Source organism: Oncorhynchus mykiss, chromosome 2 (assembly GCF_057628025.1).
Source record: "Oncorhynchus mykiss isolate SJ-2025 chromosome 2, ASM5762802v1, whole genome shotgun sequence".
Classification (NCBI taxonomy): Eukaryota; Metazoa; Chordata; class Actinopteri; order Salmoniformes; family Salmonidae; genus Oncorhynchus; species Oncorhynchus mykiss.
Window position 1 is genome coordinate 88,768,425 of NC_143023.1, and position 26,830 is coordinate 88,795,254.

A 26,830-nucleotide genomic window follows, 5' to 3' on the forward strand; every position below is an offset into this window, starting at 1 on the left:
GATGACTAAATCCCCTTTCCTGGCAGTATTCATTTGTTTATGACAACGTTTTGCGATTACCATCCTGGTACAAGACGAGAGAAAAACAGAAGTTTAAAGTTTTGACGCAAAAGTTTTTCCCTTCTAAAAGTGTATGAATATTCATGGTATGCACAGCAGCAGCTCGGTAAACCTTCAAAAGCTTCAAGTCTTCATTCTCTGAACTTTCTTCTCTTCCTGTTGCTTGTCTTTGAAGTGGGGATGCCAAGAAGAGAGAAACAGCATTCCTCCAGTTTGGTTGGACTGTATTGAGTTTGTGTAATTAGCATCAACAGAATCCAGTTCAGTTACAGCTCACAGAACTCCGGTACATCCCAGCTTTGTTAAGCTATGTTTTAGCCAGCCATGACCAAAGCCCATTGTTTTGGGATTGGATTTAGAAAAAAAGAGAAAACAGAGGGGAAAAAAATGGCAAGCAAAAGCCTCTGAGATACTTAATCTAGGAGACTCTGAGCTGACAATCTCCCCCCTGCAGAAATGTTGCTGGGGCAACAGCGGGAACGCGGTCAGTGGAGGTAGGAGTTCCTGTCCCTGGAGACAGGAACAGGGGAGCAGACTTCCATGAGCCATGAGGTCCCTGTTGAAACAGTGGAACAAACCCCAGACTGCACACTTTGGCCCCTTGGGAGAGATGGGAGGCCAGGAAAGGGAAGGAGGGGAATGGAGGAGAGGGGAAGGGTTGAGAAGGGAAGGAATGGTATGGCATGGGAGGTTAAATGTGGGAGGTTAAAAGGGTTTGTTTTACCAAAAGTGATCACTTCAGTCCGTCTCCTATCTACCAGATGGGGATGTTTTCCCATGTCTGTTGCCTGGTGGTTGCTGGCTGTAAGATTGTCATTATCTGTCATTTGTGTGAGTGCAGCAGGAGCGTGATGTCCGGGGATTGGCCTCTGCTAAAGCAGGCCACTGCCCTCTGAGCTAAGGATCCCTCTCTGCGAAACTGCAAGCGCACATGTGTGCACATGCACGCGCACACACACGCACATAGTGCCACGAGCATGCACACCTGCATTCACAAATGTGCTTATTTTTTTCTTAAACGTTCAATAAAAGACGTTGTTCCCTCTAACTTGCTCAGAGGCAGTCATTTCATTCAGCGTGTTAATAAGAATGGACTGAATTAGTAAATTAATTGAATACCCTGTGAAATCTCATCACTATACTAATATTTATATATGTATAAATTCCTGTTCATCAGAGCAGTAAATTAAGTATTCATATCTTCTCTGCTTAAAGATTTATGGTCATGCTTTTACGCTAAGTAGCTGGTAAATATCCTCCATGTACAGTTAGCCTCATGTCACTGTTTCAGTGTGCTATTTATGCGCTCAGGATGATCGTCATGTTTATAGTTTTTGATTTTGTCTGGAGTTAGATAGCTTTCTCTTCAGTGATTAAAAAAAAAAGTAAACCTTACCTTAACCATTTTAACTTCTTATGGCTTGGGGGCAGTATTGAGTAGCTTGGATGAATAGCGTGCCTAGAGTAAACTGCCTGCTACTCAGGCCCAGAAGCTAATATATGCATATTATTAGTAGATTTGGATAGAAAACACTCTGAAGTTTCTAAAACTGTTTGAATGATGTCTGAGTATAACAGAACTCATATGGCAGGCAGAAACCTGAGAAAGAAATCCAACCAGGAAGTGGGAAATCTGAGGTTTGTAGTTTTTCAACTCTTTGCCTATCCAAGATACAGTGTAAATTTAGTCTGATTGCACTTCCTAGGGCTTCCACTTGATGTCAACAGTCTTTAGAACCTTGTTTGAAGCTTCTACTGGGAAGGAGGAGAGAATAAAAGCTGATTGAGTAAGAGGTCTGGCAGAGTGCCATGAGCTCATTCAGGTGCGCTCCCTTGAGAGGTAGCTGCGTTCCATTGCATTTCTAAAGACAAAGGAATTCTCCGGTTGAAACATTATTGAAGATTTATGTTAACATCCCAAAGATTGATTCTATACATCGTTTGACATGTTTCTACGAACTATAATGGAACTTTTTGACTTTTCGTCTAGCCCGCGTGTCGTGAATTTGGATTTGTGAACTAAAGGCGCGAACAAAAAGGAGGTATTTGGACATAAATGGACTTTATCGAACAAAACAAACATTAACTTTAGAACTGGGATTCCTGGGAGTGCATTCTGATGAAGATCATCAAAGGTAAGGGAATATTTATAATGCTATTTCTGACTTCTGTTGACTCCACAACATGGCGGGTACCTGTATGGCTTGTTTTTGTGTCTGAGTGCCGTACTCAGATTATTGCATGGTGCGCTTTTTTTGAAATCTGACACAGCGGCTGCATTAAGGGTTTATCTAAAGTTCCATGCATAACACTTGTATCTTTTATCAATGTTTATTATGAGGTTTTCTGTAAATTGATGTGGCTCTCTGCAAAATCACCGGATGTTTTGGAAGCAAAACATAACTGAACGTAACGTGCCAATGTAAACTGAGTTTTTGGATATAAATATGAACTTTATCGAACAAAACATACATGTATTGTGTAACATGCAGTCCTACGAGTGTCATCTGATGAAGATCATCAAAGGTTAGTGATTCATTTTCTCTATTTCTGCTTTTTGTGACTCCTCTCTTTGGCTGGAAAAATGGCTGTTTTTCTGTGACTAGGTACTGACCTAACATAATCCTTTGGTGTGCTTTCGTCGTACAGCCTTTTTGAAATCAGACACTGTGGTGGGATTAACAACAAGTTTATCTTTAAAATGGTGTAAAATACTTGTATGTTTGAGGAATTTTAATTATGAGATTTGGCGCCCTGCTCTTTCACTGGCTGTAGTCATATCAATCCCGTTAGCGGGATCTAAGCCATAAGGTTAAGGACATCCCAAGGACCTACAGTACTTTATACCCCTGTTTCCTCTGAACCCCCCCTAGTACTGTATATAGTATTTAAACATGTTTTATCTGACATGACAATTCTTAGATGTGATTCAGTGTTAAGAGCATGCTGGAAAAACCAGGGTTGGAGATTTGATTCCTGAATGGGCCACATATACTGAATGTCGTTGTATGTGTGGCTTTGGATAAAAGTGTCTGCTAGCTAAATTATCATATTACACAGGGCTGACCCTGGACTGACTAGCCAGTGCTCATTAGCATTTCACTTGAATGTCTGTCATATTTCAGTAGTATGCATCCTCATACGTACATGGACTTCTAAAACTGCTGTGAGAGAGCGGGAGCAACAACAGTTCAATTCACGGGGTTTGAGTTTTTCCTAAGCCTGACCATGCTTCTTCTTACACGGAACCCAAACCGGCTGCGCGTGTGTGCCATCGTGCATAAATGTATTTTGTTCCCCCACACCAAACGCGATCACGACACACAGGTTAAAATACCAAAACAAACTCTGAACCAATTACATTAATTTGGGTACAGGTCGAAAAGTATTAAACATTTATGGCAATTTAGCTAGCTAGTTTGCACTTGCTAGCTAATTTGTCATATTTAGATAGCTTGCTGTTGCTAGCTAATTTGTCCTGGGATATAAACATTGAGTTGTTATTTTACCTGAAATGCACAAGGTCCTCGACTCTGACAATTATTTGACACATAAAACGGTCAACCAAATCGTTTCTAGTCATCTACTCCTCCTTCTAGGCTTTATCTTCTCTTGACTTTACATTGCGATTGGCAACTTTCAGAAATTAGGTGCATTACTGCCACTAACCTCGTTCGTCTTTCAGTCACCCACATGGGTATAACCAATGAGGAGATGGCACGTGGGTACCTGCTTCTATAAACCAGTGAGGAGATGGGAGAGGCAGGACTTGCAGCGTGATCTGCATCACAAATAGAACTGACTTCTATTTTAGGCCTTGGCAATACAGACACTCGTTGGCACGCGAGAGCAGTGTGGGTGCAATAATTGAATAATATACATTTCTAAATGTATTTTTCAAAACGCACGCGACAAGAGCGGTGTAGTCAGCCTCTTACTGGAAAGAAAATGAAGCTTATATGAAGAATTGTTCGAATAAGTGATATTTTGTGTCTGCAAGGCTGCACTTCTTATTCATGCATGCATCAGGCATGAAACACATTTTTTACGGCCACACTAACTAGGTAAGATGGCGCCGACGGAGGGCGTCACGTCTTGAGCTCCTACAAAACATTGTAGGTTTACTCCGTTTGTTTTGTGCATTACTTCATGCACCCGGTCAGAGCTATTGGAATATGAATCATCATCCACCCAACCTTCCTGAATTCCCAGAGACAGCAGAACAGTGGGTTAACCTCTTTGGTGAGACCTCGGGATGCTTGGGTGACCTACCGGAGAGAAGGAAAAGGAGATGCCAATGGAGAGACAGACGTGGCGGGGTCTTAGTGAGATTAAGACGCCGGGCAACCCTTCCTTGATTACCCAGAATACTACTTGCCAATTTTCAATCATCAAATAATACATTTGATGAACTCAGAGCGAGGAGCTCATTCCAGATGGACATCAGATTCTGCAACATACTCTGTTGTTCTGAGACTTGGCTTTCAAATCAAATCAAATTTTATTTGTCACATACACATGGTTAGCAGATGTTAATGCGAGTGTAGTGAAATGCTTGTGCTTATAGTTCCCGACAATGTAGTAATATCTAACAATTCCCAAACAACTACCTAATACACGCAAATCTAAAGGGGTGAATGAGAATATGTACATGTAAGTATAAGTATATATATGAGCGATGGCCGAGCGGCATAGGCAAGGTGCAATAGATGGTAAAAAATACAGTATATACATGTGATATGTGTCAGGCTGGTGGGTGTAGCTGGTGTAGAAAGTCAGTCGCAGGAGAGCAGAGATGAGTGAAAGAACGCACTATTCGACAGCACAAAGTAAACAATTTACAAAGTGCAAAAAGAACGGTTGCCACAAAACATGGGTGATAAACATCACCCGGTACAAACCAGCCGGAACATTCCGACCTGAACAAATAACAATCACACACAAAGACATGGGGGAAACAGAGGGTTAAATACATGACCAGTAATTGGGAAATGAAAACCAGGTGTGTGGAAAAACGAGACAAAACAAATGGAAAATAAAAAATGGATCGACGATGGCTAGAAGACCGGTGACTTCGACCGCCGAACACCATCCGAACAAGGATAGGCATCAACTTCGGCCGAAGTCGTGACAATATGAGTGGCATTATTTAGAGTGGCATTGCATAAAGTTACTAGTGATCAAATTATTAAAGTGGCCAGTGATTAGGTCTCAATATAGGCAGTAGCCTCTCTGAGTTAGTAATTGCTGTTTAGCAGACTGATGGCCTTGAGATAGAAGCTGTTTTTCAGTCTCTATAACTATAATTCTGACATTTAACATTCTTAAAATAAAGTGGTGATCCTAACTGACCTAAAACGGGACATTTTTACTTGGATTAAATGTCAGGAAATGTCAGGAATTATAATTATTTATTTCAGTTTTTATTTCTTTCATCACATTCCCAGTGGGTCAGAAGTTTACATACACTCAATTAGTATTTGGGAGCATTGCCTTTAAATTGTTTAACTTGGGTCAAATGTTTTGGGTAGCTTTCCACAAGCTTCCCACATTAAGTTGGGTGAATTTTGGTGGATTCGTCCTGACAGAGCTGGTGTAACTGAGTCAGGTTTGTAGGTCTCCTTGCTAGCACACACTTTTTCAGTTCTGCCCACACATTTTCTATAGGATTGAGGTCAGGGCTTTGTGATGGCCACTCCAATATCTTGACTTTGTTGTCCTTAAGCCATTTTCCTCAACTTTGGAAGTATGCTTGGGGTCATTGTCCATTTGGAAGACCCATTTGAGACCAATCGTTAACTTCATGACTGCTGTCTTGAGATGTTGCTTCAATATATCCACAGAATTTTCCTTTCTCATGAAGCCATCTATTTTGTGAAGTGCACAAGTCCCTCCTGCAGCAAAGCACCCCCACAACATGATGCTGCCACCCCTGTGCTTCACGGTTGGGATGGTGTTCTTCGGCTTTGTCCCCATGTGCAGTTGCAAACCGAAGTCTGGCTTTTTCATGGCGGTTTTGGAGCAGCGGCTTCTTCCTTGCTGAGCAGCCTATCAGGTTATGTCGATATAGGACTTGTTTTACTGTGGATATAGATACTTTTGTACCTGTTTCCTCCAGCATCTTCACAAGGTCCTTTGCTGTTGTTCTGGGATGGATTTCCACTTTTCGCACCAAAGTACGTTCATCTCTAGAAGACAGAACACCTCTCCTTCCTGAGTGGTATAACAGCTGCGTGGTCCCATGGTGTTTATACTTGTGTACTATTGCCTTTGGAAATTGCTCCCAAGGATGAACCAGACTTGTGGAGGTCTAAAAATGTTTTCTGAGGTCTTGGCTGATTTCTTTTGATTTTCCCATGATGTCATGCAAAGAGGCACTGAGTTTGAAGGTAGGCCTTGAAATACATCCACAGGTACACCTCCAATTGACTCAAATGATGTCAATTAGCCTATCAGAAGCTTCTAAAATCATGACATCATTTTCTGGACTTTTCCAAGCTGTTTTAAAGCCCAGTCATCTTAGTGTATGTAAACTTCTAACCCACTGGAATTGTGATACTGTGAATTATAACTGAAATAATCTGTCTGTAAACAATTGTTGGAAAAATGACTTGTGTCATGCACAAAGTAGATGTCCTAACAGACTTGCCAAAACTATAGTTTGTGAACAAGAAATTTGTGAAGTGGTTGAGAAACTTAATGACTCCAACCTAATGTAAACTTCCGACTTCAACTGTATATATAACAAATAATTAGGGAGCAACAATAAAATAACAGTAGCGAGGGGTTTCCGGTACAGAGTCAATGTGCGGGGGCACTGGTTAGTCGAGGTAATTGAAGTAGAGGTAAAGTGAATATGCATGGATAATAAACAGAGAGTAACAGCAGCGTAAAAATGGGAGTGGGGTCGGAACAATGCAAAAAGTCCGGGTAGCCATTTGATTAACTGTTCAAGAGTCTTATGGCTTTGTGGTAGAAGCTGTTAATAAGAAGCCTTTTTGACCTAGACTTAGCTTTCCGATACTGCTTTCCGTGCGGTAGCAGAGAGAACAGTCTATGGCTAGGGTGGCTGGAGTCCTTGGCAATTTTTAGGGCCTTCCTCTGACACCGCCTGGTATAGAGGTCCTGGATGGCAGGAAGCTTGGCCCCAGTGATGTACTGGGCCGTACACACTACCCTCTGTAGTGCTTTGCGGTCAGAGGCTGAGCAGTTGCCATACCAGGTGGTGATGCAACCAATGCTCTCGATGGTGCAGCTGTATAATTTTTTGAGGAGCTGAGGACCCATGTCAAATCTTTTCAGTCTCCTGAGGGGGAATAGTTGTTGTTCTGCCCTCTTCACGACTGTCTTGGTGCGTTTGGACCATGATAGTTTGTTGGTGATGTGGAGACCAAGGAACTTGAAGCTCTCAACCTGCTCCATTACAGCCCCGTCGATGTGAATGTGAATTATTTTCCTGTAGTCCACAATCATCTCCTTTGTCTTGATCACGTTGAGGGAGATCTTGTTATCCTGGCACCACACGGCCAGGTCTCTGACCTCCTCCCTATAGGCTGTCTCATCGTTGTCAGTGATTAGGCCTACCACTGTTGTGTTGTCACACCAACATTAATGATGGTGTTGGAGTCGTGCTTGGCCATACAGTCATGAGTGAACAGGGAGTACAGGAGGGGACTGAGCATGCACCCCTGAGGGGCCCCTGTGTAGAGGATCAGCGTGGCGGATGTGTTGTTACCTACCCTTTACACCTGTTGTCGCGGCCCATCAGGAAGTCCAGGATCTAGTTACAGAGGGAGGTGTTTAATCCCAGGGTCCTTAGCTTAGTGATGAGCTTTGAGGGCACTGTGGTGTTGAATGCTGATCTGTCGTCAATTAATAGCATTCTCACGTAGGTGTTCCTTTTGTCCAGGTGGAAAAGGGCAGTCTGGAGTGCAATAGAGATTGCATCATCTGTGGATCTTGTTGAGTAGGTTTAGGGTTTCTGGGATAATGGTATTGATGCGAGCCATGACAAGCCTTTCAAAGCACTTCATGCTACAGACATGAGTCCTATGGGTTGGTAGTCATTTAGGCAAGTTACTTTGGTGTTCTTGGGCAAAGGGACTATGGTGGTCTGCTTGAAACATGTTGGTATTAAATCAAATCAAATTTTATTTGTCACATACACATGGTTAGCAGATGTTAATGCGAGTGTAGCGAAATGCTTGTGCTTCTAGTTCCGACAATGCAGTAATAACAAGTAATCTAACTAACAATTCCAAAACTACTGTCTTGTACACAGTGTAAGGGGATAAAGAATATGTACATAAGGATATATGAATGAGTGATGGTACAGAGCAGCATAGGCAAGATACAGTAGATGGTATCGAGTACAGTATGTACAAATGAGATGAGAATGTAAACAAAGTGGCATAGTATAGTATAAAGTGGCTAGTGATACATGTATTACATAAGGATACCGTCGATGATATAGAGTACAGTATATACGTATGCATATGAGATGAATAATGTAGGGTAAGTAACATTTATATAAGGTAGCATTGTTTAAAGTGGCTAGTGATATATTTACATCATTTCCCATCAATTCCCATTATTAAAGTGGCTGGAGTTGAGTCAGTGTCAGTGTGTTGGCAGCAGCCACTCAGTGTTAGTGGTGGCTGTTTAACAGTCTGATGGCCTTGAGATAGAAGCTGTTTTTCAGTCTCAGCTTTGATGCACCTGTACTGACCTCGCCTTCTGGATGATAGCGGGGTGAACAGGCAGTGGCTCGGGTGGTTGATGTCCTTGATGATCTTTATGGCCTTCCTGTGACATCGGGTGGTGTAGGTGTCCTGGAGGGCAGGTAGTTTTCCCCCGGTGATGCGTTGTGCAGACCTCACTACCCTCTGGAGAGCCTTACGGTTGAGGGCGGTGCAGTTGCCATACCAGGCGGTGATACAGCCCGCCAGGATGCTCTCGATTGTGCATCTGTAGAAGTTTGTGAGTGCTTTTGGTGACAAGCCGAATTTCTTCAGCCTCCTGAGGTTGAAGAGGCGCTGCTGCGCCTTCTTCACGATGCTGTCTGTGTGAGTGGACCAATTCAGTTTGTCTGTGATGTGTATGCCGAGGAACTTAAAACTTGCTACCCTCTCCACTACTGTTCCATCGATGTGGATAGGGGGGTGTTCCCTCTGCTGTTTCCTGAAGTCCACAATCATCTCCTTAGTTTTGTTGACGTTGAGTGTGAGGTTATTTTCCTGACACCACACTCCGAGGGCCCTCACCTCCTCCCTGTAGGCCGTCTCGTCGTTGTTGGTAATCAAGCCTACCACTGTTGTGTCGTCCGCAAACTTGATGATTGAGTTGGAGGCGTGCGTGGCCACGCAGTCGTGGGTGAACAGGGAGTACAGGAGAGGGCTCAGAACGCACCCTTGTGGGGCCCCAGTGTTGAGGATCAGCGGGGAGGAGATGTTGTTGCCTACCCTCACCACCTGGGGGCGGCCCGTCAGGAAGTCCAGTACCCAGTTGCACAGGGCGGGGTCGAGACCCAGGGTCTCGAGCTTGATGACGAGCTTGGAGGGTACTATGGTGTTGAATGCCGAGCTGTAGTCGATGAACAGCATTCTCACATAGGTATTCCTCTTGTCCAGATGGGTTAGGGCAGTGTGCAGTGTGGTTGAGATTGCATCGTCTGTGGACCTATTTGGGCGGTAAGCAAATTGGAGTGGGTCTAGGGTGTCAGGTAGGGTGGAGGTGATATGGTCCTTGACTAGTCTCTCAAAGCACTTCATGATGACGGATGTGAGTGCTACGGGGCGGTAGTCGTTTAGCTCAGTTACCTTAGCTTTCTTGGGAACAGGAACAATGGTGGCCCTCTTGAAGCATGTGGGAACAGCAGACTGGTATAGGGATTGATTGAATATGTCCGTAAACACACCGGCCAGCTGGTCTGCGCATGCTCTGAGGGCGCGGCTGGGGATGCCGTCTGGGCCTGCAGCCTTGCGAGGGTTAACACGTTTAAATGTCTTACTCACCTCGGCTGCAGTGAAGGAGTGACTGCATGTTTTCGTTGCAGGCCATGTCAGTGGCACTGTATTGTCCTCAAAGCGGGCAAAAAAGTTATTTAGTCTGCCTGGGAGCAAGACATCCTGGTCCGTGACTGGGCTGGATTTCTTCCTGTAGTCCGTGATTGACTGTAGACCCTGCCACATGCCTCTTGTGTCTGAGCCGTTGAATTGAGATTCTACTTTGTCTCTGTACTGGCGCTTAGCTTGTTTGATAGCCTTGCGGAGGGAATAGCTGCACTGTTTGTATTCGGTCATGTTACCAGACACCTTGCCCTGATTAAAAGCAGTGGTTCGCGCTTTCAGTTTCACACGAATGCTGCCATCAATCCACGGTTTCTGGTTAGGGAATGTTTTAATCGTTGCTATGGGAACGACATCTTCAACGCACGTTCTAATGAACTCGCACACCGAATCAGCGTATTCGTCAATGTTGTTATCTGACGCAATACGAAACATCTCCCAGTCCACGTGATGGAAGCAGTCTTGGAGTGTGGAGTCAGCTTGGTCGGACCAGCGTTGGACAGACCTCAGCGTGGGAACCTCTTGTTTTAGTTTCTGTCTGTAGGCAGGGATCAACAAAATGGAGTCGTGGTCAGCTTTTCCGAAAGGGGGGCGGGGCAGGGCCTTATATGCGTCGCGGAAGTTAGAGTAACAATGATCCAAGGTCTTTCCTCCCCTGGTTGCGCAATCGATATGCTGATAAAATTTGGGGAGTCTTGTTTTCAGATTAGCCTTGTTAAAATCCCCAGCTACAATGAATGCAGCCTCCGGATAAATCGTTTCCAGTTTGCAGAGAGTTAAATCCAGTTCGTTCAGAGCCATCGATGTGTCTGCTTGGGGGGGGATATATACGGCTGTGATTATAATCGAAGAGAATTCTCTTGGTAGATAATGCGGTCTACATTTGATTGTGAGGAATTCTAAATCAGGTGAACAGAAGGATTTGAGTTCCTGTATGTTTCTTTCATCACACCATGTCACGTTGGCCATGAGGCATACGCCCCCGCCCCTCTTCTTACCAGAAAGATGTTTGTTTCTGTCAGGGCGATGTGTGGAGAAACCCGTTGGCTGCACCGCTTCGGATAGAGTCTCTCCAGTGAGCCATGTTTCAGTGAAGCAAAGGACGTTACAGTCTCTGATGTCCCTCTGGAATGCTACCCTTGCTCGGATTTCATCAACCTTGTTGTCAAGAGACTGGACATTGGCAAGAAGAATGCTAGGGAGTGGTGCGCGCTGTGCCCGTCTCCGGAGTCTGACCAGAAGACCGCCTCGTTTCCCTCTCTTTCAGAGTTTTTTTTTTGGGTCGCTGCATAGGATCCACTCCGTTGTCCTGTTTGTAAGGCAGAACACAGGATCCGCGTCGCGAAAAACATATTCTTGGTCGTACTGATGGTGAGTTGATGCTGATCTTATATTCAGTAGTTCTTCTCGACTGTATGTAATGAAACCTAAGATGACCTGGGGTACTAATGTAAGAAATAACACGTAAAAAAACAAAAAACTGCATAGTTTCCTAGGAACGCGAAGCGAGGCGGCCATCTCTGTCGGCGCCGGAACTATATTACATACATCAGGGACAGGTTGAAAATGTCAGTGAAGATATATTTGGCGGATGCCAGGAGAATGCTACCTGCCCCAATGCACAGTGCCAACTGTAAAGTTTGGTGGAGGAGTAATAATGGTCTGGGGCTGTTTTTCATGGTTCGGGCTAGGCCCTTTAGTTCCAGTGAAGGGAAATCTTAATGCTACAGCATACAATGGCATTCTAGACAATTCTGTGCTTCCAACTTTGTGGCAGCAGTATGGGGAAAGACCTTTCCTGTTTAAGCATGACAATTCCCCCATGCACAACGCGAGGTCCATACAGAAGGGTTTGTTGAAATCGGTGTGTAAAAACTTGACAGGCCTGCACAGAGCCCTGACCTCAACCCCATCGAACACCTTTGGGATAGGGCTAGTTGCCCAACATCAGTGCACTTATGCTCTTGTGGCTGAATGGAAGGAAGTCCCTGCAGCAATGTTCCAACATCCAGTGGAAAGCCTTCCCAGAAGAGTGGAGTCTGTTATAGTAGAAAGGGGGGACCAACTCCATGTTACTGCCCATGATTTTGGAATGAGATGTTTGACGAGCAGGTGTCCACATACTTTTGTAATGTACGACCTACGCAGATCGATCAAAATGGAGAAACACAAGTATAGGGACATTGTGGAGGAGCAATTCAGCAGGGGCTCTTCACGATCACTGATTACAAAAAGAAAGCCAGCCACATCGCGGACATCAACAACGCCCCACTGGAAGAGCTAAACTTTATTTTATCACACTTCGAGCACAACGATGACTATCAGTGACTGAGGAGAGGGATACTTACTTATGGTCTCCACGGAGGACGTGTGTACTATATATATGTCATTCAAATGTGTTAACCCTCGCAAGGCTGCTGGCCCAGATGGCATCCCTAGCCACAGACTCAGAGCATGTGCAGACCAGCTGGTTGTTATGTTATGTTCTCTCTAGCTCAGGCCGCTATCCTGACCTGCTTCAAGATGTCCACTATCATCCCTGTATCCAAGAAAGGGAAAGTAACTTAACTGAATGACTACCGACCCGTAGCACTCACTTCCATCTTCATGAAGTGCCTTGAGAGGCTAGTCAAAGACCACGTCACCTCCTTCCTCCCCGATACTCGACCTTCTCCAATTCACCTACCTCCCTGACAGATCCATGGACGACACAATGGCCATTGCTCTGCACACACCCCTCACCCACCTGGACAGAAGGAATGCATATGTGAGGATGCTGTTCATTGACTACAGCTCAACCTTCAATACCATAATGCCCTCTAAACTCACGACAAAGCTCACAGACCTGGGACTGAACTCCTCCCTATGCAACTGGGTCCTGGACTTCCCAACCGCAGGTGGTGGAGGTAGGCAACATTACCTCCTCGACACGGATTCTCAACACAGGGGGCCCACAAGGGTGTGTCCTTAGTCAACTCCTGTACTCCCTTTATACCCACGGTTGCGTGGCCTCACACAATTCCAACTCCATCATCAAGTTCACTGACAACACGACAGTAGTAAGCCTGATTACCAATAACGACGAGACGACCTACAGGGAGGAGGTAGGCACTCTGATGGTGTGATGCCAGGTAAACAACCTCTTCCTAAACATCAGCAAAACAAAGGAGCTGATTATGGACTTCAGGAGGAACCAGGCTGGACACGCCCCCATCCTCATCAACGGGGCTGCCGTGAAGACTGTCAAACCACACAGACACCGTGGTGAAGAAGGCAGGACAGCGACTCTTCAACCATGGATGCTGATAGAAATTTGACCTGTCCCCAAGGGCCCTCAAATCAAATGTTATTTGTCACATGCGCCGAATACAACATTGAAATGCAGTTTTAAGAAAAATAAGTTAAGTAAAAAATAGATAAGTAAAAAATAAAATAACAGTAGCGAGACTATATACAAGGGGTACCCTTACAGAGTCAATGTGCGGGCACAGGTTAGTCACAGTGTTCTACAGGAGCACCATCGAGAGCATACTGTCGGGCTGCATCACAGCCTGGTATAGCAACTACACCACCTCTGATCACAAGGCACTACAGAGGGTGGTACGCTCAGCCAAACACACCACTGGGTGCACACTGCCTGCCCTCCAGGACACCTACACCGCCAGGTGTCACAAGAAGGCCAAGAAGATCATCAGGGACCTCGTACAAGCCACGGCATGCTCTCCCCGCTTCCATCATTTAGACGCTGGCAGTACAGGAGCAAAACCAATTGACTGACCAATAGCGTCTACCCCCAGACTATCAGGCTGCTGAATAGCCACCACAAGTCAGCTACCCCCCCCCCCTCCTATGGACATTTCCCAACCCCCCTCAACTGACATTTACCCTGCCCCCACTCCATTGGACATTTATAATTGCCACAGTTGTCAATATGTATTATTATTTATATTCTTTATATTTGTATTGTTTTATTTCACTTTGTCCAGCATTGTTGGGAGCTCCGAGCTCATGAATTTCACTGTACCCTGTAATTACATCTGCAACCCTGTGCATGTGACTATTAAACTCTCTATTCTAATCTATTTAAATAGGTCCATAGAGGTTATGTTACGGTGCGTGAATGAGGACCCAAAAGCGAATTAACAAAACAGAGTATCTTTAATTACAAAACAAAACGTAGGCTCAGACGGACAGGCAGATTCCGACAGGACAGGACAAGGTTACAGGAACACGACGATGGTCTGGTTCAGGCATGAATGACACAAACAAACAAACAAGAATCCGACAAGGACAGGAGCAGAAACAGAGAGAGATATAGGGACCTAATCAGAGGGAAAAAGGGAACAGGTGGGGAACGGGGTGAATGGGTAGTTAGAGGAGACAAGGGACAGCTGGGGGAAAGCGGGGGAGAAAAGGTAACCTGACACGACCAGCAGAGGGAGACAGGGTGAAGGGAAAGGACAGAGACAAGACAACATGACAGTACATGACAGTACCCCCCCACTCACCGAGCGCCTCCTGGCGCACTCGAGGAGGAAACCTGGCGGCAACGGAGGAAATCCTCGATCAGCGCACGGTCCAGCACGTCCCGAGAGGGAACCCAACTCCTCTCCTCCGGACCGTACCCCTCCCAATCAACAAGGTACTGGTGACCACGGCCCCGAGGACGCATGTCCAAAATCCTGCGGACCCTGTAGATGGGTGCGCCCTCGACAAGGATGGGGGGGGGGGGGGGAAGACGAGCGGGGGCGCGAAGAACGGGCTTAACACAAGAGACATGGAAGACCGGGTGGACGCGACGAAGGTATCGCGGAAGAAGAAGTCGAACTGCGACAGGATTAATGACCCGAGAAATACGGAACGGACCAATGAACCGCGGGGTCAACTTGCGAGACGCCGTCTTAAGGGGAAGGTTCTGAGTGGAGAGCCAAACTCTCTGACCGCGACAATATCTAGGACTCTTAGTTCTACGCTTATTAGCAGCCCTCACAGTCTGCGTCCTATAACGGCAAAGTGCAGACCTGACCCTCTTCCAGGTGCGCTCGCAACGTTGGACAAAAGCCTGAGCGGAGGGGACGCTGGACTCGGCGAACTGAGATGAGAACAGCGGAGGCTGGTACCCGAGGCTACTCTGAAAAGGAGATAGCCCGGTTGCAGACGAAGGAAGCGAGTTGTGGGCGTATTCTGCCCAGGGGAGCTGTTCTGACCAAGACGCAGGGTTGCGAAAAGAAAGACTGCGTAAGATGCGACCAATAGTCTGATTGGCCCGTTCTGCTTGACCGTTAGACTGGGGGTGAAAGCCGGAAGAGAGACTGACGGAAGCCCCAATCAAACGGCAAAACTCCCTCCAAAATTGAGACGTGAATTGCGGACCTCTGTCCGAAACGACGTCTGACGGAAGGCCATGAATTCTGAAAACATTCTCGATGATGATTTGTGCCGTCTCTTTAGCAGAAGGAAGCTTAGCAAGGGGAATGAAATGAGCCGCCTTAGAGAACCTATCGACAACCGTAAGAATAACAGTCTTCCCCGCTGACGAAGGCAGTCCGGTGATAAAATCTAAGGCGATGTGAGACCACGGTCGAGAGGGAATGGGAAGCGGCCTGAGACGGCCGGCAGGAGGGGAGTTACCGGACTTAGTCTGCGCGCAGACCGAACAAGCAGCCACGAAACGACGCGTGTCATGCTCCCGGGTGGGCCACCAAAAACGCTGGCGAATGGAAGCAAGCGTACCCCGAACGCCAGGGTGGCCGGCTAACTTGGCAGAGTGAGCCCACTGAAGAACGGCCAGACGAGTAGGAACGGGAACGAAAAGAAGGTTCCTAGGACAAGCGCGCGGCGACAGAGTGTGAGTGAGCGCTTGCTTTACCTGCCTCTCAATTCCCCAGACAGTCAACCCGACAACACGCCCCTCAGGGAGAATCCCCTCGGGGTCAGTGGAGGCTACTGAAGAACTGAAGAGACGAGATAAAGCATCAGGCTTGGTGTTCTTAGAGCCCGGACGATAAGAAATCACGAACTCGAAACGAGCGAAAAACAGCGCCCAACGCGCCTGACGCGCATTAAGTCGTTTGGCAGAACGGATGTACTCAAGGTTCCTATGGTCAGTCCAAACGACAAAAGGAACGGTCGCCCCCTCCAACCACTGTCGCCATTCGCCTAGGGCTAACCGGATGGCGAGCAGTTCGCGGTTTCCCACATCATAGTTACGTTCCGACGGGGACAGGCGATGAGAAAAATACGCGCATGGGTGGACCTTGTCGTCAGAGAGGGAGCGCTGAGAAAGAATGGCTCCCACGCCCACCTCTGACGCGTCAACCTCGACAACGAACTGTCTAGAGACGTCAGGTGTAACAAGGATAGGAGCGGATGTAAAACGATTCTTGAGGAGATCAAAAGCTCCCTGGGCGGAAACGGACCACTTAAAGCACGTCTTGACAGAAGTAAGGGCTGTGAGAGGAGCTGCCACCTGACCGAAATTTCGGATGAAACGACGATAGAAGTTCGCGAAGCCGAGAAAGCGCTGCAGCTCGACGCGTGACTTAGGAGCGGGCCAATCAATGACAGCTTGGACCTTAGCGGGATCCATCTTAATGCCTTCAGCGGAAATAACAGAACCGAGAAATGTGACGGAGGAGGCATGAAAAGTGCACTTCTCAGCCTTCACAAAAAGACAATTCTCTAAAAGGCGCTGGAGGACACGTCGAACGTGCTGAAGATGAATCTGGAGTGACGGTGAAAAAATCAGGATATCGTCAAGGTAAACGAAAACAAAGATGTTCAGCATGTCTCTCAGGACATCATTGACTAATGCCTGAAAGACAGCTGGAGCGTTAGCGAGGCCGAAAGGAAGAACCCGGTATTCAAAGTGCCCTAACGGAGTGTTAAACGCCGTCTTCCTTCTTGACAAAAAAAAACCCCGCTCCGGCGGGAGAGGAGGAGGGGACTATGGTACCGGCGTCAAGAGCTACAGACAAATAATCCTCGAGAGCCTTACGTTCGGGAGCCGACAGAGAGTATAGTCTACCCCGGGGGGGAGTGGTTCCCGGAAGGAGATCAATACTACAATCATACGACCGGTGTGGAGGAAGAGAGGTGGCCCTGGACCGACTGAACACCGTGCGCAGATCGTGATATTCCTCCGGCACCCCTGTCAAATCACCAGGCTCCTCCTGTGAAGAAGAAACAGAGGAAACAGGAGGGATAGCAGACATTAAACATTTCACATGACAAGAGACGTTCCAGGAGAGGATAGAATTACTAGACCAATTAATGGAAGGATTATGACAAACTAGCCAGGGATGGCCCAAAACAACAGGTGTAAAAGGTGAACGAAAAATCAAAAAAGAAATGGTTTCGCTATGATTACCAGAAACAGTGAGGGTTAAAGGTAGCGTCTCACGCTGAATCCTGGGGAGAGGACTACCATCCAGGGCGAACAAGGCCGTGGACTCCCTTAACTGTCTGAGAGGAATGTCATGTTCCCGAGCCCAGGTCTCGTCCATAAAACAGCCCTCCGCCCCAGAGTCTATTAAGGCACTGCAGGAAGCTGACGAACCGGTCCAGCGTAGATGGACCGACAAGGTAGTGCAGGATCTTGAAGGAGAGACAGGAGTAGTAGCGCTCACCAGTAGCCCTCCGCTTACTGATGAGCTCTGGCTTTTACTGGACATGAAGTGACAAAATGACCAGCAGAACCGCAATAGAGACAGAGGCGGTTGGTGATTCTCCGTTCCCTCTCCTTAGTCGAGATGCGGATACCTCCCAGCTGCATAGGCTCAGCTCCCGAGCCGGCAGAGGAAGATGGTAGTGATGCGGAGAGGGGGGCAACGGAGAACGCGAGCTCCTTTCCACGAGCTCGGTGACGAAGATCAACCCGTCGCTCAATGCGAATAGCGAGTTCAATCAAGGAATCCACGCTGGAAGGAACCTCCCGGGAGAGAATCTCATCCTTTACCTCTGCGCGGAGACCCTCCAGAAGACGAGCGAGCAAAGCCGGCTCGTTCCAGCCACTGGAGGCAGCAAGAGTGCGAAACTCAATAGAGTAGTCTGTTATGGATCGATTGCCTTGACATAGGGAAGACAGGGCCCTGGAAGCCTCCTCCCCAAAAACAGATCGATCAAAAACCCGTATCATCTCCTCCTTAAAGTCCTGATACTGGTTAGTACACTCAGCCCTTGCCTCCCAGATTGCCGTGCCCCACTCACGAGCCCGTCCAGTAAGGAGAGATATGACGTAGGCGACACGAGCAGTGCTCCTGGCGTAAGTGTTGGGCTGGAGAGAAAACACAATATCACACTGGGTGAGGAACGAGCGGCATTCAGTGGGCTCCCCAGAGTAACACGGCGGGTTATTGATTCTGGGCTCCGGAGATTCGAAAGCCCTGGAAGTGGCCGGTGGATCGAGGCGGAGATGGTGAACCTGTTCTGTGAGGTTGGAGACTTGGGTGGCCAGGGTCTCAACGGCATGTCGAGCAGCAGACAATTCCTGCTCGTGTCTGCCTAGCATCGCTCCCTGGATCTCGACGGCTGAGTGGAGAGGATCCGAAGTCGCTGGGTCCATTCTTGGTCGGATTCTTCTGTTACGGTGCGTGAATGAGGACCCAAAAGCGAATTAACAAAACAGAGTATCTTTAATTACAAAACAAAACATAGGCTCAGACGGACAGGCAGATTCCGACAGGACAGGACAAGGTTACAGGAACACGACGATGGTCTGGTTCAGGCATGAATGACACAAACAAACAAACAAGAATCCGACAAGGACAGGAGCAGAAACAGAGAGAGATATAGGGACCTAATCAGAGGGAAAAAGGGAACAGGTGGGGAACGGGGTGAATGGGTAGTTAGAGGAGACAAGGGACAGCTGGGGGAAAGCGGGGGAGAAAAGGTAACCTGACACGACCAGCAGAGGGAGACAGGGTGAAGGGAAAGGACAGAGACAAGACAACATGACAGTACATGACAGGTTAGCACTTTTTCTCATTAAGGAATGATCACTCATACAGTAGTACAGCTGTGAAATGGTACAGCTATTGACGCACATGTTATCGAGAATATTTTGGAAACCTACAGGCTATAACTAACACTGAAATATCCTTTCAACAGGTAGACCTTTCAACGTTACTACAGTACAAGGATGTTGAGTTGTAAACAAGATACCGCACTATTATTTTTCCCCCTACCCCAGCCTTTCTGCCTTTCTTGTTGCAGGGCTGTTGTCCCTCACAGTGTGTCAAATTTTCAGCTACTGTTTCTACAGTACAAGGAATTTTGAAGTTGAACTTGTTATGGCTGGGGGGAGGTATTGAGTAGCTTGGATGAATAAGGTGCCCAGAGTAAACTGTCTGCTACTCAGGCCCAGTTGCTAATATATATTATTAGTCGATTTGGATAGAAAACACTCTGACGTTTCTAAAACTGTTTGAATGATGTCTGTGAGTATAACAGAACTCATATGGCAGGCAAAAACCTGAGAAAAAATCCAAGCAGGAAGTGGGAAATCTGAGGTTTGTAGTTTTTCAACTCATTCCCTATCGAATGCAGTGTCTATGGGGTCAAATTGCACTTCCTAAGGCTTCCACTAGATGTCAACAGTCTTTAGAACCCTATTTGATGCTTCTACTGTGAAGTGGGGGCGAATGAGAGGGGAATGAGTCAGAGGTCTGGCAGAGAGCCACGAGCTGGCCACGCGCATTCACGTGAGAGTTAGCTTGAGTTCCGTTGCATTTCTGAAGACAAAGGAATTCTCCGGTTGGAATATTATTGAAGATTTATGTTAAAAACATCCTAAAGATTCTATACATCGTTTGACATATTTCTACGGACTGTAACGGAACTTTTTGACTTTTCGTCTGCTCCTAGTGATCGCGCATCATGAATTTGGATTACTGGGCTAAACGCGCGAACAAATAAGGAGGTATTTGGACATAAATGATGGACATTATTGAACAAATTAAAGATTTATTGTGGAACTGGGATTCCTGGGAGTGCATTCTGATGAAGATCATCAAAGGTAAGTGAATATTTATAATGCTATTTCTGACTTCTGTTGACTACACAACATGGCGGATATCTGTTTGGGTTGTTTTGGTCTCTGAGCGCTGTACTCAGATTATTGCATGGTTTGGTTTTTCGGTAAAGCTTTTTTGAAATCTGACACTGCAGTTGCATTAAAGAGAAGTGTATCTATAATTCTGTGCATAATAGTTGTATCTTTTATCAATGTTTATTATGAGTATTTCTGTAAATTGATGTGGCTCTCTGCAAAATCACTGGATGTTTTGAAACTACTGAACGTAACGTGCCAAAGTATACTGAGATTTTTTTAATAGAAATATGAACTTTATTGAACAAAACATACATGTATTATGTAACATGAAGTCCTATGAGTGTCATCTGATGAAGATTACATTTTATCTCTATTTCTGCTTTTTGTGACTCTCTTTGGCTGGAAAAATGGCTGTGTTTTTCTGTGACTTGGCTCTGACCTAACATAATCGTTTGGTGTGCTTTCGTCGTAAAGCCTTTTTGAAATCGGACACTGGTGGGATTAACAAGTAGTGTATCTTTAAAATGGTGTAAAATACTTGTATTATAATTATGGGATTTCTGTTGTTTTGAATTTGGCGCCCTGCACTTCCACTGGCTGTTGTCATATCGATCCCGTTAGCGGGATCTCAGCCCAACACAGGGGATTACTAATTTTCAACCTACCTCAACTCTTCTGCCTCTCTAATGCTCTGCTGTGGTCCCTCACATCCCTCTCTCACACAGTGACTCAGCTCGCTGTTCCATTACACTTTTTCAGATGTGATGAATGAATGCCTCCGCCTCTGGTAAATTTCTCAGTTTAAATAGGTCGCCTTGAACTCGGATGTGCCTCCGAAAAGTTGATTGGGGTAAAATTCCACAGTCAACAACCGAGAAAAATGGCAGAGAGTCCTTCAGTGGTTGTATGTGTCAACATGAGATATGAAGGGAGAGAGAAGCAGCAGCAGGCCAGTGCAATAAGAATCTCAGAAAGAGAGAGAGAGGTGCTGCTGGTAAATTGAAGCAGGGCGGCTTGGGGGAAATGAGCTATGGGTCTGAGGTACCGTTAACCTGCCGGTACTTCATAATGAGACGTATTCCTAATAGTAGGATTGTACTATAAATCAGAATCTATATCTGATAAAACATTATGCTTGCAGGAACACAATGAGGTAGAGTTGCATTTGGAAGAAACTGCGTAGATAGCAGGTTTTCATGGAATGTAGAAAATGCCCACTTGGATGTGGTGATCTGTTTTCACTTCAGCTACATTTCTTTCAGCCTCCCTTGGCTTTATTTCTTCCCCTCTCTCTCTCTCTCTCACTTCCTCTTCTCCTGGTGATTTTCCTGATGTTCTGAACCTGCCTTCACAATGAGATAGTGAGAAGAAAAAACAGTCAGTCTCCAAACACAAATGATGTTGTTCATTACATGGGAGCCCTGTCATCAGCTCCAGCGGGTCCTTTGCTTATGCAGCAAGGAGATATCCCTCTCATTCAGCTGCTGTGTAATTCTACAAACATCAAAGCTGCTTTGCTGGCATTCACATCCATCAGCAGGCATGCAATGAAATGGGAATTACCTCGACATGAAAAATTCCCTAATTTCTCAAAAAACAGAAGCAGCAGCAGCTTGGAAGCACCCTGCCCACACCAAGTGAGCTGAGCGCAGTGGGCAGGTTACTCACTTGACACATTGAGGCTATGATAAAAGCCTTAAGTTAAAATTGTGCTCTGGATGGAAGGAAATTGGTGTTTGAAATGCCAGAGGGACAGGATTCTTAATTTAGACTGTTAGTGACACATTTCCAACTCAGAGATAGTGTAAGCATTATGCTCTTTTTTTGTTTAAGGAACCAAACCAGACTTAGTTGTGACCTGAGGGTTATTGAGTTCACTTGCTTCAATGGTAGAGGTAGTCCTACAGACTAAGTGACCCTGGATTGCTTCTTCATTGGTAGAAGTGTGTCAATGGAGGATAAGTGAAAAATGTAGTGACTCCTCGAGGGTAGAGTTCTAAACAGATAACCATACAGTGCATTTTGAATCCCCAGGGATTAACATATTTTATCCTTCCAAATTACAAATACAGTGAGTTCCAAAAGTATTGGGACAGTGACACATTTTTTGTTGTTTTGGCTGTGTACTCCAGCAGTTTGTATTTGAAATGATACAATGACTGTGAGGTTACTGAACTAAACTTTAGGCTACTTTAATGCATATATAAGTGAATTTGTCCCTAGATTTGGCCCTAATACTTTTGGTCCCCTAGAATGGGGGGACTTTGTACAAAAAGTTCTTTAATTTCTAAACGGTTTACCCGATATGGATGAAAATACCCTCAAATTAAAGCTGACAGTCTGCACTTTAACCTCATAGTATAATTTTAAATCCAAAGTGCTGGAGTACAGAGCCAAAACAACACAATTTGTCACTGTCCCAATACTTTTGGAGCTCACTTTCTAAAATGTCCCTTTTAAACAAGAATCCGTCTGAGCTTATTTTTCAGAGCTCAACTCCTCTGAGGACTATTTTGAAAGATTGCTGATGGTTTATGGTTCTCCCACATGCTATCCCACAGTGCTGTGTGTTCAATTCCCTGTCACACACACACACACACACAGAGCTGTGTGTTAAATTCACCGTCAGTGGCATTTTAGTACGGTTATGCTAATTGGGCTGAGGGTTAGCGTAGTGGTGGTGTGGTGGTGTGAGGGCTGCAGATTACGACAAAGCGAGCCACTGCCAACACACTAAACCATAATAAGGACCTCACCCTGGATCTGACTGGAGGAGGAGAGCACAGTCAGAGCAAGGCAGTGTGTGGGTGGATGGGAGAAGAGAGGCAGGATTATAGAAACATTAATGTTCTTTCCTGTGGCAACCGAAAGAGCAACACAAGAACAGAGTTATCAGTAGGTAAGAGGAGGATGATTAATATATGCTTTAGCTAAACTGTGCCTCTTAATGTTTCAGTGCTTCATGCTTTGTGAAGTGCTTCCCCTCCAGTAAGGTCTCTCTCGCTCTTTCTGCCAGTTTTGCAGGCAGTGGCACATCCTACCAGTCATTAATGCTTGTGCTCCAGCATCACATGGGTCATGGATGTTCAGTACTGGTAACCTCTAGACCTATACAGCAAGCTATAGGGGAGACATAAAGCTGAGAATGGTCGTCTCTGCCAGGAAAAGCTAAGGATGGTTCTTTCTAATCTCAAGTACTGTGTAGGCATGAGCAATTGTATAAGTGTATCTTGTGTTTCTGTATCTGTGCGTAGCAGCTGCGTGTAGAGGCTTTATCACATTCAGTTCATAGTGGAAATGATGAATCAGTGCCAGGATTAGTGGTCGTTATGTAGCACATATTATTCTAGATTTGATATAGAATATTTCATCATATATATAAAAATCCATGTTCTATATCTATTTATATTATTATGTTGTCATTCTAGTTGAGGCACCTGTTTTGGAGCTAGTGGAGTTAAATGTAGCAATGGGTGGCAGCAGGCAGGCTCCTCACCTTTAGTTCAGATGTGGGTATTTATAAACTGTCATTGAGGGAGACGGATGGTTCGTCCTCAGGTGGCTGAGCTCAACTACACTTTTTAGGGGGGCGTGGAGTGAGGATTCGATGCCCCCCCCCCCCCTCTCCCAAGCTGAGGGGGAGGCACAGGGCAGGAGCACCCAGCCTGGCTGTTATTTTAGGTCTAGTGATTGGTGCTCTGCCTCAAGGGTTCTGGCCACCAGGCAGTCAGGCAAGGGCCTGGCAAGGGCCTGACACTACAACACACACCATCCATCCAGCCACTTCGTCCCTCCTTCCCCTTTTGTATTCAGGACTTTGAGTGGATCTCTTGTTGTGAGGACAAATAGAATGCCGCAGGTGAGCTATGTCTGTGTTCCGGCCACCGCAGGTGACAGGCTCCACAGCGGGGGGGTTGGGGGGTGGCAATAAGCATTCAGTCATCCGATCTGCCACTGGAGGCAGCGACCCAGAAGCCACCTGGGCTGACTTAACCCATTTCTCATCTCACCTCCACTGAGCTCAGGGGAAATGGAGGGAGATGTAATCTGCTCTGCAGCAGTCAATGCCCCTTCGCTGAATAGGAATTAAATATATGAATGCAACAGCTCTTTAGCCAAGACACCTGTCCACAAAAATAACAGGTCTGTGAGAGCCGGAATTCTTACTAATTGGTAGGTGATCAAATACTTATGTCATGCAATAAAATGCAAATGAATTACTTAAAAATCATAGAATGTTATTTCCTGGATTTTTGTTTTAGATTCCGTCTCTCACAGTTGAAGTGTACCTTTGATAAAATTTGCAGACCTCTACATGCTTTGTAAGTGGGAAAACCTGCAAAATCGGCAGTGTATCAAATACTTGTTCTCCCCACTGTATATATACATAAATCTATGTTCTATCTCTGTATTTATATTATTATGTTGTCATTCTAGTTGAGGCACCTGTTTTGGAGCTAGTGGGGTTAACTGTAGCAATGGGTGGCAGCAGGCAGGCTCCTCACCTTTAGTTCAGATGTGGGTATTTATAAACTGTCATTGAGGGAGACGGATGGTTCGTCCTCAGATGGCTGAGCTCTACTACACTTTTTAGGGGGGCGTGGAGTGAGGAGTCGATGCCCTCCTCTCCCAAGCTGAAACTATTTGTTAATTGTGGAAATAAATAGTATTTATTTATTGTGAAAATAAATTAAGAAATGCACGGTACAAGCTTGGGGGAGTTTCTCCCATTCTTCTCTGCAGATCCTCTCAAGCTCTGTCAGGTTGCATGGGGAGCGAAGCTGCACAGCTATTTTGAGGTCTCTCCAGAGATGTTCGATCGGGTTCAAATCCGGGCTTTGGCTGGGCCACTCAAGGACATTCAGAGACCTGTCCCAAAGCCACTCCTGCGTTGTCTTGCCTGTGTTCTTAGGGTCGTTGTTCTGTTGGAAGGTGAACCGTCACCCCAGTCTGAGGTTCTGAGCGCTCTGGAGCAGGTTTTCATCAAGGATCTTTCTGTACTTTGCTCCGTTCATCTTTGCCTCAATCCTGACTTGTCTCCCAGTCCCTCCTGCTGAAAAACATCCCCACAGCATGATGCTGACACTGCCATACGTTTCCTCCAGACGTGACGCTTGGCATTCCAGACAAAGAGTTGAATCTTAGTTTCATCAGACCAGAGCATCTTGTTTCTCATTGTCTGAGAGTCTTTAGGTGTCTTTTGGCAAACTCCAAGTGGGCGGTCATGTGCCTTTTACTGAAGGGTGGCTTCTGTGTGTCCACTCTACCATAATGGCCTGATTTTGGGTACCCTTCCCAAGATCTGTGCACACAATCCTGTCTCAGAGCTCTAGGGACAATTCCTTCGACCTCATGGCTTGGTTTTTGCTCTGACATGCACTGTCAACTGTGGGACCTTATATAGACAGGTGTGCACCTCTCCAAATCATGTCCAATCAATTGAATTTACCACAGGTGGACTCCAATCAAGATGTCGAAACATCTCAAGGACGATCAGTGGAAACAGGATGAGCTCAATTTCGAGTCTCATAGCAAAGGGTCTGAATACTTACGGAAATAAGATATTTCTGTTTTTTATTTTTAATACATTGGCTAAAATGTCTAAACTGTTTTTGCTTCATCATTATAGGGTATTGTGTGTAGATTGCTGTGGATTTGTTTTTATTTAATAGATTTTAGAATAAAGCTGTAATTTAACAAAATGTGGAAAAAGTCAAGGGGTCTGAATACTTTCCAAAGACACTATATATAGATATATATATATTTAAATAACAGTATACAATACAATAGAGGTGAGGGCGTTGGAAGTGCTTTTGGCTGTTGATTTGCTTCTGTTCTGCAGGTGGCTCTTTTTAAAGGATGGGTCCCAATCTCTCAAATGCCCTAGGATCCAAGTGGACAGGGGTGGTCTACCAGTCACTAGGGCGACAACCCAACTTGGGATGAGGGAGGTTTTAGCAGGTGGAATAGTGGAGAAAAATTGCAGGTTTACTCAGTAGCAGTGTAAATATCAATGCACAGCTATATGGACACTCAATCATCATGGTACTTTTTAAATGGTAAGTTTGCAAACAAATATTACTAAAAATAGTATGGAAACTTGTATCTCATTATGGTAAATTGTTAAATAAATATAGCTACTTATAATTGTAACATATTTTTTAAAACCTTTTTTTACCTTTATTTAACTAGGCAAGTCACAACATATGTACAGCAGATCCCTTTATTGTGTGGGACACTTTTAATTAAATGTGCCTTTAGAGGCCATGCAATTCAATATTCATCTTTAAAAGAAAAGCAATTTAGGTCAAAATAGTTCATATTAACAAAGGAAATAGAGGGAATAATGGTACAGATAGATAGTAATAAAAACTGTACCATACAGGTAAAGTTAGAGGAAAAGCAAAAAGAACTGCAGGAACTTATTCAAGTTATTATAAAAAATAAAGCAACCTAGATGGAATATGGGGAAAAATGCACCACAAAATGTTTTAACATAGAAAAAAAGCTTCCAAAAATAATTTACTGAAACTTGTTACAAATGATGGAGTCACCCATGATTCACCAAACAATATTTTGAAAGAGGAAGCCTAGTACTTTAAGCATATGATTTAGTTTCAAATTCCTCTATCTCCACTTATCGTAGTTAATC